Genomic DNA, 12,100 nt, shown 5'->3' on the forward strand with positions numbered 1-12,100 from the left:
CTTATGATTAAATCTCAGTTTTTTAGTGGGCCTGAGTTTCCAGGCTGTGAGCTTTAGAAGCATTTCTTGGGCTTTTTTTTCCCTCCCTTGCATGAGATAAGAAGGCTAGAGAGGTCGGAAAATGTCTAATTGCCTTTCCCCAAGATGTGAAGCAGTATATTGCCCTAGAGGACAGGCTATTGTTACACAGAATTCTCTGATAATATTTCAAAATGGCTTCTTTTTTGTTGGATGTATTTCAGAATGTATTTTTACCCACTCCTCCTGCCTGCAACATAGGGGATATTTCTCTGATCCTCACTTTGAGAACCTGGTGGGTGTTCTGGTGGCAAACCAACCACCCAACCACCCAACCACTTGTTAGGTGTTGGGGACCACCTAACACTGGGTTCTTTAGGAGCATTCAAGTATCAAGCTAGTATACTCTCTACCTTTAGCAATTCATGAAAATTATTGTTTAGGTGGTCCTACCAGTTACTGAGTGCAGTTCCTTCCACTCTTGGGCTAATCTTGGCTGTGGTTCTTCATATGTGCCAGTCTCTCCAAATGTCAGGGTAGTAGTTTGCCCTATGATCTTAATCCTCTGATGGATCACAGAAATGACATGGATTTTTAGTTTGCTTGGCTTTTCTTCTTCTTGTGATGACTAGAGTGGTGACTTCCAAAGTGTTTACATGCTGAAGTTGAAATCAGAGGTCATACTTTTCCTATTCAATCTGACAATCTCTGTCATTTAATTGGAGTGTTCAGACCATTTATATTTAACGTGCTTATCCATGTGGTTGGGTTTAAATATATCATGTATAAATTTTTAAAATTTAAACCATGTCTTCTTTGCTCCTTTTCCCCCTTTTCTGACTTCTTTGAATAAATTATTTTTGTAATCAATTGTATCTCTGTCTTGGTTTATGAACTATATCTTATTGTTTATTATTTAGTGATTGCTCTAGGGATTACAGTATTGATATAAAATTTATCACATGCTAGCTTATAATATTTTACCACTTCACTTACCATGTAAGAGCATTACCACAATATAGTTCCATTTTCCCCTTTCCTTATCTTCCGTGCTATTATTGTCATTTAGTTTACTTTTACATATATTTTAAACCCTGTAATACACTGTTATTATTTTTAAGAAATTATCTTTTAAATAATTTTAAATGAGAAAAGTATTTCTTTTTTTTTTTTTTTTTTTTTTTTGAGACGGAGTCTCGCTCTGTCGCCCAGGCTGGAGTGCAGTGGCGCGATCTCGGCTCACTGCAAGCTCCGCCTCCCGGATTCCCACCATTCTCCTGCCTCAGCCTCCCGAGTAGCTGGGACTACAGGCGCCCGCTACCACGCCCGGCTAATTTTTTGTATTTTTAGTAGAGACGGGGTTTCACCATGTTAGCCAGGATGGTCTCGATCTCCTGACCTCGTGATCCGCCCGCCTCGGCCTCCCAAAGTGGAGAAAAATATTTCTTATATTTATCAGTCTACTCAATATCTTTAGCACTCTTTATTCTTTTATATAAATTAGAGTTCCCTTTGACATCATATTTCTTCTTCCTAAAAATTTTCTTATATATTTCCATAGTATCTGCTAAAGTTGAATTTGCTAACCTTTTCCTTTCCTGAAAATAATTTTTCACCATTATGTTTGAAGAATATTATTCACTAGGTATTGAGTTCTATGTTGAAAATATTTTTTTTCTTTCAGCAGAAATATGTTATTCTATTGTCTTCTAGATTTTATAGTTTCCGGTGAGAGGACTGTGATTATTTTCAGTTTTGTTCCTCTTTATGTGTCTTTCTTCTAGTAACTTTTAATATTTTCTCCTTATTGCTACCTGTTTTTAGCAATTTGACTACAGAAGCTCTGACTTACCATGGGGTTATGTCCTGAAAAGGCCATCAAAAGTTGAAAATATTATACATTGAAAATTCACTTAATATATAGTAATTCCTCAGTATCTGTAGAGATTTGGTTCTGGGATTTCCTGCAAATATCAAAATCCACCAATACCCAAGTCCCTTATATAAAATGGGACAGCATTTGTCTACAACCTATGTTCATCCTCCTGTATACTTCAACTCATCCTTAAGTGACTTACAATACCTAATACAATACAAAGGCTGTTAAAATGGTTGTTATAAGATATTGTTTTATTTGTATTTTTTTGTTGCTGTAGTTTTTATTCTCTTTTATTTTTTCCCTAATATTTTGAAACCGTGGTTGGTTGGATCTGTGGATACAAATAATCACAGTTTAGCTTGGCCTTCCTAAAACATGCTCAGAAAACATACATCAGCTTACAGTTGAGCAAAATCAGATGGAAAGACAGTACACTGCAGAGCAGGAGTCATTTGCCCTCGTGATCACATGGCTGACTGGGAGTTGTTGCTGCCTGCCACTGCCCTACATCATGAGAGGCTGTCACATTGCATATATCTAGCCTGGAAAAGATCAAAATTCAAAAAATACAGTTTTCATTGAACGCATATCACTTTTGCACTATCGTAAAATTGAAAAATAATCATAAATGGAACCATCAAAAGTCAATGACTAGCTCAATTTTCAAAATGTGTTGTTTATGGCAGAAGGTACATCTGTTCCCAGTTAGTGCATTACTGCATGGTACTATTGTGTCCCTTTCTAAATACATACTGATGTGTTTTTGCTCAATTATCTTTGACTGCAGCAGTTACCAACCAGCCTGTTATTTTCCCTAAAATAGAATAGGGTGAATACTCTTAACATTCCTCCCTATTTAATCAAGAGGTCATTAGTGGCTCCTGCGTTAGACACTGGGTAAAAAGCTGGATATTCACTATTCTTTTATTTCTCTGAGGCTGTTAATTTAAGCTGAGGGGAGAATTACTGGTGTATGGAAAATACTGAACCAGGGAATTCTGTTACTGAGTTTCCCTGTAAATAAAAGAACATCTTTACTGTTTTCAGAACATACCTTATTCTTTCAAGAATGAGAATCCCCTAGGTTTTTGGATTTCATCCCATAGCCATGAATCAGTTGCCGAGTTTGTTGAGAAGTGGGGGCAGCAATGCATCATCACCTCTTCTCTCTGATGAATAGATGTCTAGTTTACCCTGGATGGGCCCATTGCTGGGAAGTTGACTCATGTCTTTATTTCCTCAGTTCTGTTTGGAAGTTGGAACAGAGAAAACAATAGTAAAGAATGGTCATTTAATCTCTTCTCTCACTGACCGTCTCTGCTCATCTACAGAAGTTGAAATGCACTCCATATTACTATTTTTTGTTTTTCCCCCCGCCCTTTATGTGGTCTACCTAAGCTCTAGGCTTGTTACCTGCAAGCATAGGAGCATAGAGATATTAGTAGTAGCCTGTAGAAATATTTTTTCTTCACACTTACTTCAATTTTGAGTTTAAGGAGAGTTGTTCGTTGTTACCTTCAGGTCAGTCTCAATTTGATGTTAAAGATAAAGTAAGACCTCATCTGACAGGTATTTTTCAGAAATTGTAGTATAAGATTAGGGACCTTTCCTAGTTTCAGCATAGCTGAGGTTTTGTTTCAATTTCATGTCTATGTGCTGGACAGTGGAATCTTTTGTAAGTGTATGATTACTTTGTCACACTTGCTGGACAAAAAGTAAAGCCTTCCAAAATTCTTTTAAAAAAGAAATCAAATTCTTCAATTTCCTTATTTTCCTCTCCCATCAATGTAGCAAAGTGGGACTCAGGACACTTCTTGTTCCTCTCAAGTCTGTAGCTCTGAGTTCCTCTGGGGTAATTTGCCTTTTTCTGTAATTAAGTCAACATGATTACCCACCAGCAGCCTTTTCAAGGTTATCACTGCTGTAACATTGATGTTTCCAAAGAGACTGAAATGTGAGAAAAAAATGGTCTTTAAGCAGACTCAAGAGAGAGTTGAGATTCATTGTGCACATTAAAATGCAAATGTTTGTGAAATTCATTGTAAAAAAATGTACACTTCTATGTAATGCAATATTTCACACAACCAGTAGCAATACCCTCAGCATAGTGCAATTAAGAGCACATTCCAGAAGAATAGGTTCTTTTTTTCCACAAGTATAGAAACTTACTGATTAGATATGGAGGGTAAAATGAAATCAGTTTAGTGTGGTCAATTATAATGCATTCTTAAAAAAACACAACTTGTTGAGGTATGATTGACATACAAAAAGCCATACCTATTTAAGTATACAACTTGATGAGTTTGGAGATTAAGTATACACCATGAAACCATCTTCACAAGCTATGCTGTAAACGTATCTATCACTTCCAAAAGTTTTCTTCTGCCCGCCTTAACAAATACTTTCTTGTAATTGATTCATTATGGTAAATTAAAGCTAAGAGAAAAATTTCCCTGAGTGAGCTGAAAATTTATTTCCTGCCTGTTAAACAACACGGATAGGGTAGTAAAATATGATTCTTCTAACTGCAATTCCATGGGGTCCTTGGACCCTATGGTCCTACTTATCACATCGCTGCATTGCATTTATGGTCCTTTAGATACATAGAGAGAGATAGAGATAGAGATAGAGAGAGATAGCTTAACTTTACCTCTAATATCCAGAATATGCTGAGTGTTCTTCCATCATCATTTAAAATCTAATCTGTTAAAAAAAAAGAAAGATAATTTAGAAATGGGTATGCTTATTTCACCTTAGTTTAAAAGTTAAGCAGATATTGAACAAAGGCAGCAATACCTATTGTCACTGATCAACCACTCTGGAGTCTTTCAGCTCCTTTTCTTCAGTTGGCCTGCACTCTGGAAATCCATTCTGAGAAAGCAGCTGGCGAAAACAGGTGCCAAATCTGACTCATTTCTGAAGCTATAGATGTCAGGTGTGCATGAGGTTTCTTGTTGGTTTTGATGATTCCAGGGGAACTGGTCATCTGTGAGAACTACTTATCTATACTGTTTGCCTTCTAAATTTTCTGATTCAAATTGAAGTTTAATTTTTTAGGACCTTATATTAGTAAGAATCATTTTATGTATCTCAACTAACAACTCCTTTGGGACAGAAAATATATCTTATACTGTTTTATATTTCTAGTGCCCAGAAATAAATTCAGACTATTGTGGAGACTTTTCTGCCTATGTAATTAATCAATTAATTTATCTACATTTTGGCCTCCCTAAATCTCACTGTAAAGATGGAAAGTTAGCCACTAAGAAGCACAGGCCCATTATTTGTGGAAAAAGCCAAAGTTGGAGAAATATGCTGCTTTAGGAGTAGATTTTTCTAAGGTGGGCATGCTAAACAAACACAGAAACAGTTTGCCATAGAGGCAGATTGAGAAGGCAGACAATATTTTCTATAACAGAACTAATGTAATTCTAAAGTAGAATTGACAGATCACAGATCCTTACTGCTGCAGCAAGTCTCTGAGGTCATTGAGTCCATGAGGATTCATTAATTTATCAATAGGATGTTAACCTGTGCCAGGCATCTTGCAAGAATCAGAGATATTGGGATGAAGCAGAAATTATCCCTACCTTCAATGATCAGGGCAGTGTTATGGAAGGAGCAATGCATGGATCTAACCTATATAACGCTGCACACTGATGGCCAATGATGTGGCCAAAGGATCTGGCCTAAATTCCATCAACAGCAAACTATGAATTCTTAGACTTGTCTTATAATTCCTTTGAAACATGTTTACTTATTTGAAGAAGAAAAAATTTTAAAGAGGCTACAGAGATAGCTTAAGGTCAAAGACCAGGCAAGTGAGTGTGCCTCCTTTTTCCTGAGATCCCACTGAAATAAAAAAAATAAGTAAAATAAAAGAACAAAAAGGAATAAAACAATAGTGATGAGGAGAAAGAACTGGAGGATAGAAATGTTATTTATATATAGTTGTAAGAATTCTAAAGAAAATTGGATATAAAATGAGGTGACAAATAAAATGGAAGGAATATGTCCAGCAGATAATATACCACGAGAGCCGCCAGGGCAGTAGAAGCCCACCTACCCAAAGGACCTCAGAAAGGCACTGCATTCAGAGTCAGCATATGTGTTGCTTGGGGGAGGACAGAGGCAGGAATTAAAAGTTGAGTAGAAGACAGAAGGGGCAATTGAAGGTCAGTATATTGGACAGTTGAACAAAATGTGATGTGGCTTTTCCTGCCCCACTCCTCCACAACACACACCCCCTCCAGCCCACAGAAAACAGGCAGCCAATATCTAGCAAAAGGTAATACATGAGGTGGATATTTCTAACAAAATCAAATGGAATTCTTTGAATAATCTAATTCTTCTACCATAACTGTACAGAACCTAGACTAAAACCTTTTACTTTCTGATGTAGAATGGCCAGATTTCAGCCCTCTCAACCCATGGTTAGCATAATCATTAACATGTTCTACCTTGAGATCCTAGCTGTAACTCCAATCCAGGTGAGAGCCCTAGCCAGGGAACTAACTTTAATGATGCTTAAAGAAAACCATCTCACAGAAGCAAAATAAATATGACATCAGATTTCATGCTGGAAAAATTGCAAATTAGAGGACAGTTGAACAACATCATTAAAATTCTAAAAAGAAAAACCTAGACTCCTTTACCCAACGAAAATACTTTCAAAAACGGAGGCAAAAGAAAGCCTTCAAAAACACAAAGGCTGAAAGAACTAATCACCGGCATATATATAATATAATAAATATTAAACTAAGTCTTTCAAGCAGAAGGAAAATAATATCAAATGGAAATTTGGTTCTGCACAAAGGAGTAAAAAGTACCAGAAATAACGACATGAATAAATATGAATACTATTTTTCTTATTACTTAAATATATTCAAAAGATAATTGACCACTTAAAGCATAAGGAATAACAGTAATTCGGAATTTTTACTTGATCGATGTATAAGTAAAACATATGACACTAATAGCATAAAAAAGCAAGAAGGGAGAAATGGAGGCATGATGTCATAGGTCATATACTAAAAGGTAAGTGGTATACTACCACTGGAAGGTAGCTGTAAATTAAAGATAGTGCATTAGCCCATTCATGGTGCTATAACAAAAATACCAGAGACTGGGTGTCTTAACAATAGTAGAAATTTATTGCTCACAGTTCTAGAGTCTGGGAAATCCTAGATCAAAGGGGTGGCAGATTCGATGTCTGATGAGGGCCTACTTCCTGGTTCATAGCTGGACATCTTTTCACTGCATCCTCACATGGTGGAGGGCATGACCGAGCTCTCCAGGGTCTTTTGTTATAATATAAGGGCACTCATTCCATTCATGAGGGCTCTGTCTTCATGACTTAACCTTCTCCTAAAAGCCATACCTCCAAACACCATTACACTAGGGGTTAAAATTTCAACAAAAGGATTTCGAGTGGGCACCAACATTCAGTTCATAACACACATCTAATAGATCTGCTCATGAATGCTTCACACGTCCTCCTCCTGCTCTGGCCTTTACTTTGGGAGCATGAGTTATTGACTTTCCCCAGAACCACAGACAGGAGAGCAGCAATTCATCTGTCCTGCTGGCAGCTTGCACTGAAGGCAATGGCTGCCTCCACATTCTATAGGTGACAGGCTATCACACATGGCTTTCATCTGATTCCCCTGCAAGATTTGGGCTGTGGAGAAATAGAATCTTTTATCCAGATATTTTAGTGCATAGAATTGTGTGTGATTAAATCATTTATCCAGAGCTTGTACCTAAAGCAGGCCCTGATATGAACCTAAACCTGTATTCTAGGCCTCCCCACATTCACCACATCGGGGTCTGATACTCCCACCACAGGGGGACTACTTTCTTTTTTATCATGCCTGTGAGTTCTTTGAAATCAAAAGCGGAATGTTATCCCTGGCTGGGGCTTTAGAGATCTAGTGTTACCCCCTTTTTTTTTATTGCAACATAATATTTGTACATACTGATGGGGTACCTGTGATATGGAAGGGGGGCAGGGAAGTGCTGAGTAGAGAAAGGTGCCCTCCCTTGCTAGGGCTCCACCCCCGGGCCTGTGCCCATAGACCTAGGTTTGGACAGACACTGCTGTTTTTGTGCCCAAATGTTGCATTTTCTATGACCACCCTGGCCTGCCACACCCCCATCCTATGCCTATGAAAATCCTGGGGCCCTAGCAGGCACAGACATGAGCAGCTGGACATCAAGAAGAACAGACCAGTGGAAGAACACATAAGTGGTTGGATGTCGAGAGAAGCAGAGGGGCAGAAGAACACACTGGCAAACACCAGGAGACACTGGCAGTCACCAGCAGATGCCGGCAGGCCACCTATGGTGGGACAATGCAAAGTTTGGATGAAGACAGTTGGAGAAGAGCCACTGCTGAGCATCCCGACTCCAGGGAAAGACCACCCCGACTCCAGGGGAAGACCACCCCACCTCTGGCTCCCATCCATCTGCTGAGAGCTACTTCCACCACTCAATAAAAGCTTGAACTCATTCTCCAAGCCCACGTGTGATCCGATTTTTCCAGTACACTAAGGCAAGAACCCAGGGATACGGACAGCCCTCTGTCCTTGTGATAAGGCAGAGGGTCTAAACTGAGCTGATTAACAAAGCTGCCCACAGACAGCAAAACTAAAAGTGCACACGCCCCGGGAACTGTAAGCATTCACTTCCAGATGCTGCCATGAGGTCGGAGACCACATGCCTCACAACCTGCCCATCTGCATGCTCCCCTTAGAGGTTTGAGCAGCGGGGCACCAAAGAAGCGAGCCACACCCCCATCACACACCCTGTGAGGGGGATAAGGGAACTTTTCCCGTTTCACATATAATATTTTGTTACATGCATAGAATGTGTAGTCACCAAGTCAGGGTATTTAGGCTATCTATCACTGAGTGCATTTATCATTTCCGTGTGTTTGGAACATTTTAAATTCCAAACATTTGAGCTATTTTGAAATATAAAATACATTGTTGTTAACTATAGTCACCCAACTCTGCTACCAAAAATTAGGTCTTATTCCTGCTATCGAACTGTATATTTGTAACCATTAACCAGCCTCTCTCATCCTGCAAACACACCCTTCTTCACCTCATTTTACAAATGGAATTAGAAGAATAACAGGGTTAGGGACCTTGCTGAAGGTACCTGAAGGTGAATGAATGTCACCTAGAACCACTGATCCCTGATCTGTGGGCTGATGCTATGTCCGCGCTCCCTGACATTTACAGGACCAAGTGACCATGAACTCAGGACTATGAACCTCATCCAGGGACTCTCCCAATAGGCCCCGAACCCATAGGAATGACCCCCTTTCATTCAGCTTCTTCTAGTTCAAAGTACTTCTTGAGATTCCTTAGGATTTCTGTGAGCTGAGCTGTGTCATGCCTGCAAATTTTAACTGTACCAGACATAGTTCTCACTATGGTAAAAAGCAAACAGACATTTCCTATTATTGGTCTCCATAACCTTTCAAGAATCCAGACTGATAAATGTCCCTGGCTTTGGGAGGTGACTGACAGGCAGGAGCCTGGCAGCGCGTTGTCACAGGATGAATGACAGCTGAGGGCCTGTAACCTTTTCCCATCATAATAGGGAGACAGAAATGAAAATGTTGTGTGGAGCATATCAGATTGTGATTCAGAGCAGGGAGGTCAGGACTAGGAGTCTATGGACTTGCAGAGGGAGATGAATAAAGATGGGTGCATGCACAGGACAGCAATTTTAGGCCCACCACATGCTGGGCATCATAAGGGGGATGAGATGGGAAGACGTGCATTTCTGTGAAGAACTGATTGTCCCAGAACAGTGGCATCAGCATTTCTATAGACTCAGCCACGGCACTGGTTGTTCATACATTTGTCATGTGATTTCCTTTAGGATAGGGACTATCTATCGTTCATGTAAAATTGACCTTGAACTCTGTAAGGAAGGTGGATGATGTCATCTGTCATATCATAACTCATTACAAAATATTAGTTTCAGGCTTTGTGTTAAGTGTTAGGGAGCAACAATGGTTGAGATAGATTCAAATATGTTCTTCACTCTCATAGAATTTACTTAGATAAGCAAGTATGAGTATGTGCATATGTGTGTGTACACTCATACATATATATGTTTACATGCATAAATGTGAGCTTAGTAAGTGCATAGCTTTCAACCAAATGATGTGTTGGGAGACCAGCCCAAAGATTTCAGCCAAGCAACATAATACGCTGTGATGGAATGAGCAGGGGCTTTGAAATGTGACCCTTGCCACTAACTGTTCACATCATTAGCGGGATTATTTAACTTTTTAGATTTCCCCCACCCTGTCCAACTTCCACACTTATCTATCCTATTGCAGGGTTATTGTGAAGGCAATGGGTGGGGTGTAATTTGCAGAGGGACATTTCAAGCAATAGTCATGGAACAGTGATGATTCTGTGGCTCCTCAAGATGTCCATGAAACTAAGACAATGTAGAGAGTATGTGCCATAGACACTGGCATGTGGCGGACCCCAAGAGCTTGGTAATGAGAAAATTATGATTACCTCTGGTACTTACACTGCAAAACCAATACACAATGGGTCATGCACAGTCATGCAGCGCCACCTTAAGAAAATAGAATACCTCCCAGGTGTAAAACTTCCAAAGGTACCAACGTTTTATCAGAAGGTGCTGGTAAGCCTCCAAAGCATAACAAAAGTAAGGTCACCCAGGGACTGCCCTTAGGAGAAAGGACTTGAGATAGATAACATGGTTGTGGCCATCTCCACTCTGCCGGGGAGGAAAACCCCCAACACAGAGGTGGCCACTTCAGAGCTTGATGCTATTGCATTTCCTGATAATTTGCCTGAGTTTCCATATTATGAGTTCACTTATCTGATCTTTTATCAATTCTGCCTTCTACATTCCTCAGATGTATCCACTTCTACCTTCGCCTTTGCCCCCACCATATTTCACGCCACCAGTGTTTCTCACCGCACCAGCTTCCTCACTTCTGTCTGTACTTCCAGGCCCACCCCCCGCCCATCTCCCTTCCAATAATTCCATGCACCACAGCCAGACAGATCGTTCTAAATCATGAATTTCTTGTTACTTTCCTGCTAAATCCCTTCAGATAGGTTTCCTATTATGTTCAGTATGCAATCTGAATACCCTGACGTGGTTAAAGGGCTTAATAGGCTGGCTCTGCCACACTCTGCAGTATCTATTCCAACCTGCTTTCCCCTCTGGATATAATCTCCTGCCACACTGCACAAAGGCCTGCCTCCTTTATGGTGTACTCACCTTCCCTGCTTCTCAGGTGATCTGTTACACCGTCCTCAATTCTTCCTGTGAATATCGCTTTCCTGGGCTGGGTGCCCCTTCTATGTGCTCTCAGCTCCAGCACCTGCCTTCACGTCTGCCTTTTGCACATCAGATGGGACTGCTTGCTTGCTTTGGTGACTCATTGGCAAGGTGACTGTAATCCTTGTAAATGAAGAAACTGTGGCTTCCCCCTCTATGCTCCAGGTTCCCCATCTGAGAACTAGGAATGAGGACAGCAGTGAGTTCGTAGAACTGTGATGAGAATCAAAAAAGCTAATGATCACAAAACACTTAGTTTCTGACAGAGAATAACTATCCGAGTGCTTATTTATATATAACATAAGAAATCACGTACAGAGAATATAAACTCATACTTTTGCATATAGTTATTATTACTATTATACTTCTTTTCCTGCTATAACTTTAGAATACTGTACAGTGCATGGCAAAAAGAAGTCTCAATAAATATTTGTTAAATAAGAAAATTAGTTTCATACATTCCATGTAACTATCTGATTTTTATTTGATTTCTCATGTCTCTTGATTAGTAGGGGCAATTTAACCTTGCCAGGACCAAAAGCAAAACAAAACAAAACAAATAAACCAAAAAGAAAATCATCTTGTACAACTAACAACCATACTTTTCTAAACGCCACTAAATGGTCATTTTTGCTTTTGTATATTAGTCTCTTATAAGATCTGTTAGGGAGTCAGTCTCTCCAAGCCAGTTCAACTCTGGGAGTATTGAACTTGAAGGGCTGAGGATGCAATCATGTGTGCTGGTGAAATCACTAAAGGTAACACTGCTTTTCAAAGTTTTGGTTTTCTGAACTCTCAAGTCACTCCTCTTCCCAAATATCCCATTGTAAACCTTCCTCAAACTTATTCCACAAG

General features: G+C 39.6%; 1 long non-coding RNA gene across 1 annotated transcript; it reads right to left on the reverse strand.

The window, feature by feature from the left end:
• Window positions 1-2,951: 2,951 nt before the first annotated feature.
• Window positions 2,952-11,426, reverse strand: LOC117979084 (uncharacterized). Its single transcript, XR_004669726.2, has 3 exons — window positions 11,186-11,426; window positions 4,548-4,600; window positions 2,952-3,142 (listed from the first exon to the last, which is right to left on the reverse strand). It is a non-coding gene; the product is annotated as an uncharacterized LOC117979084 (long non-coding RNA).
• Between the last annotated feature and the right edge of the window lie 674 nt (window positions 11,427-12,100).

This window comes from Pan paniscus, chromosome 12 (assembly GCF_029289425.2).
Source record: "Pan paniscus chromosome 12, NHGRI_mPanPan1-v2.0_pri, whole genome shotgun sequence".
NCBI lineage: Eukaryota > Metazoa > Chordata > Mammalia > Primates > Hominidae > Pan > Pan paniscus.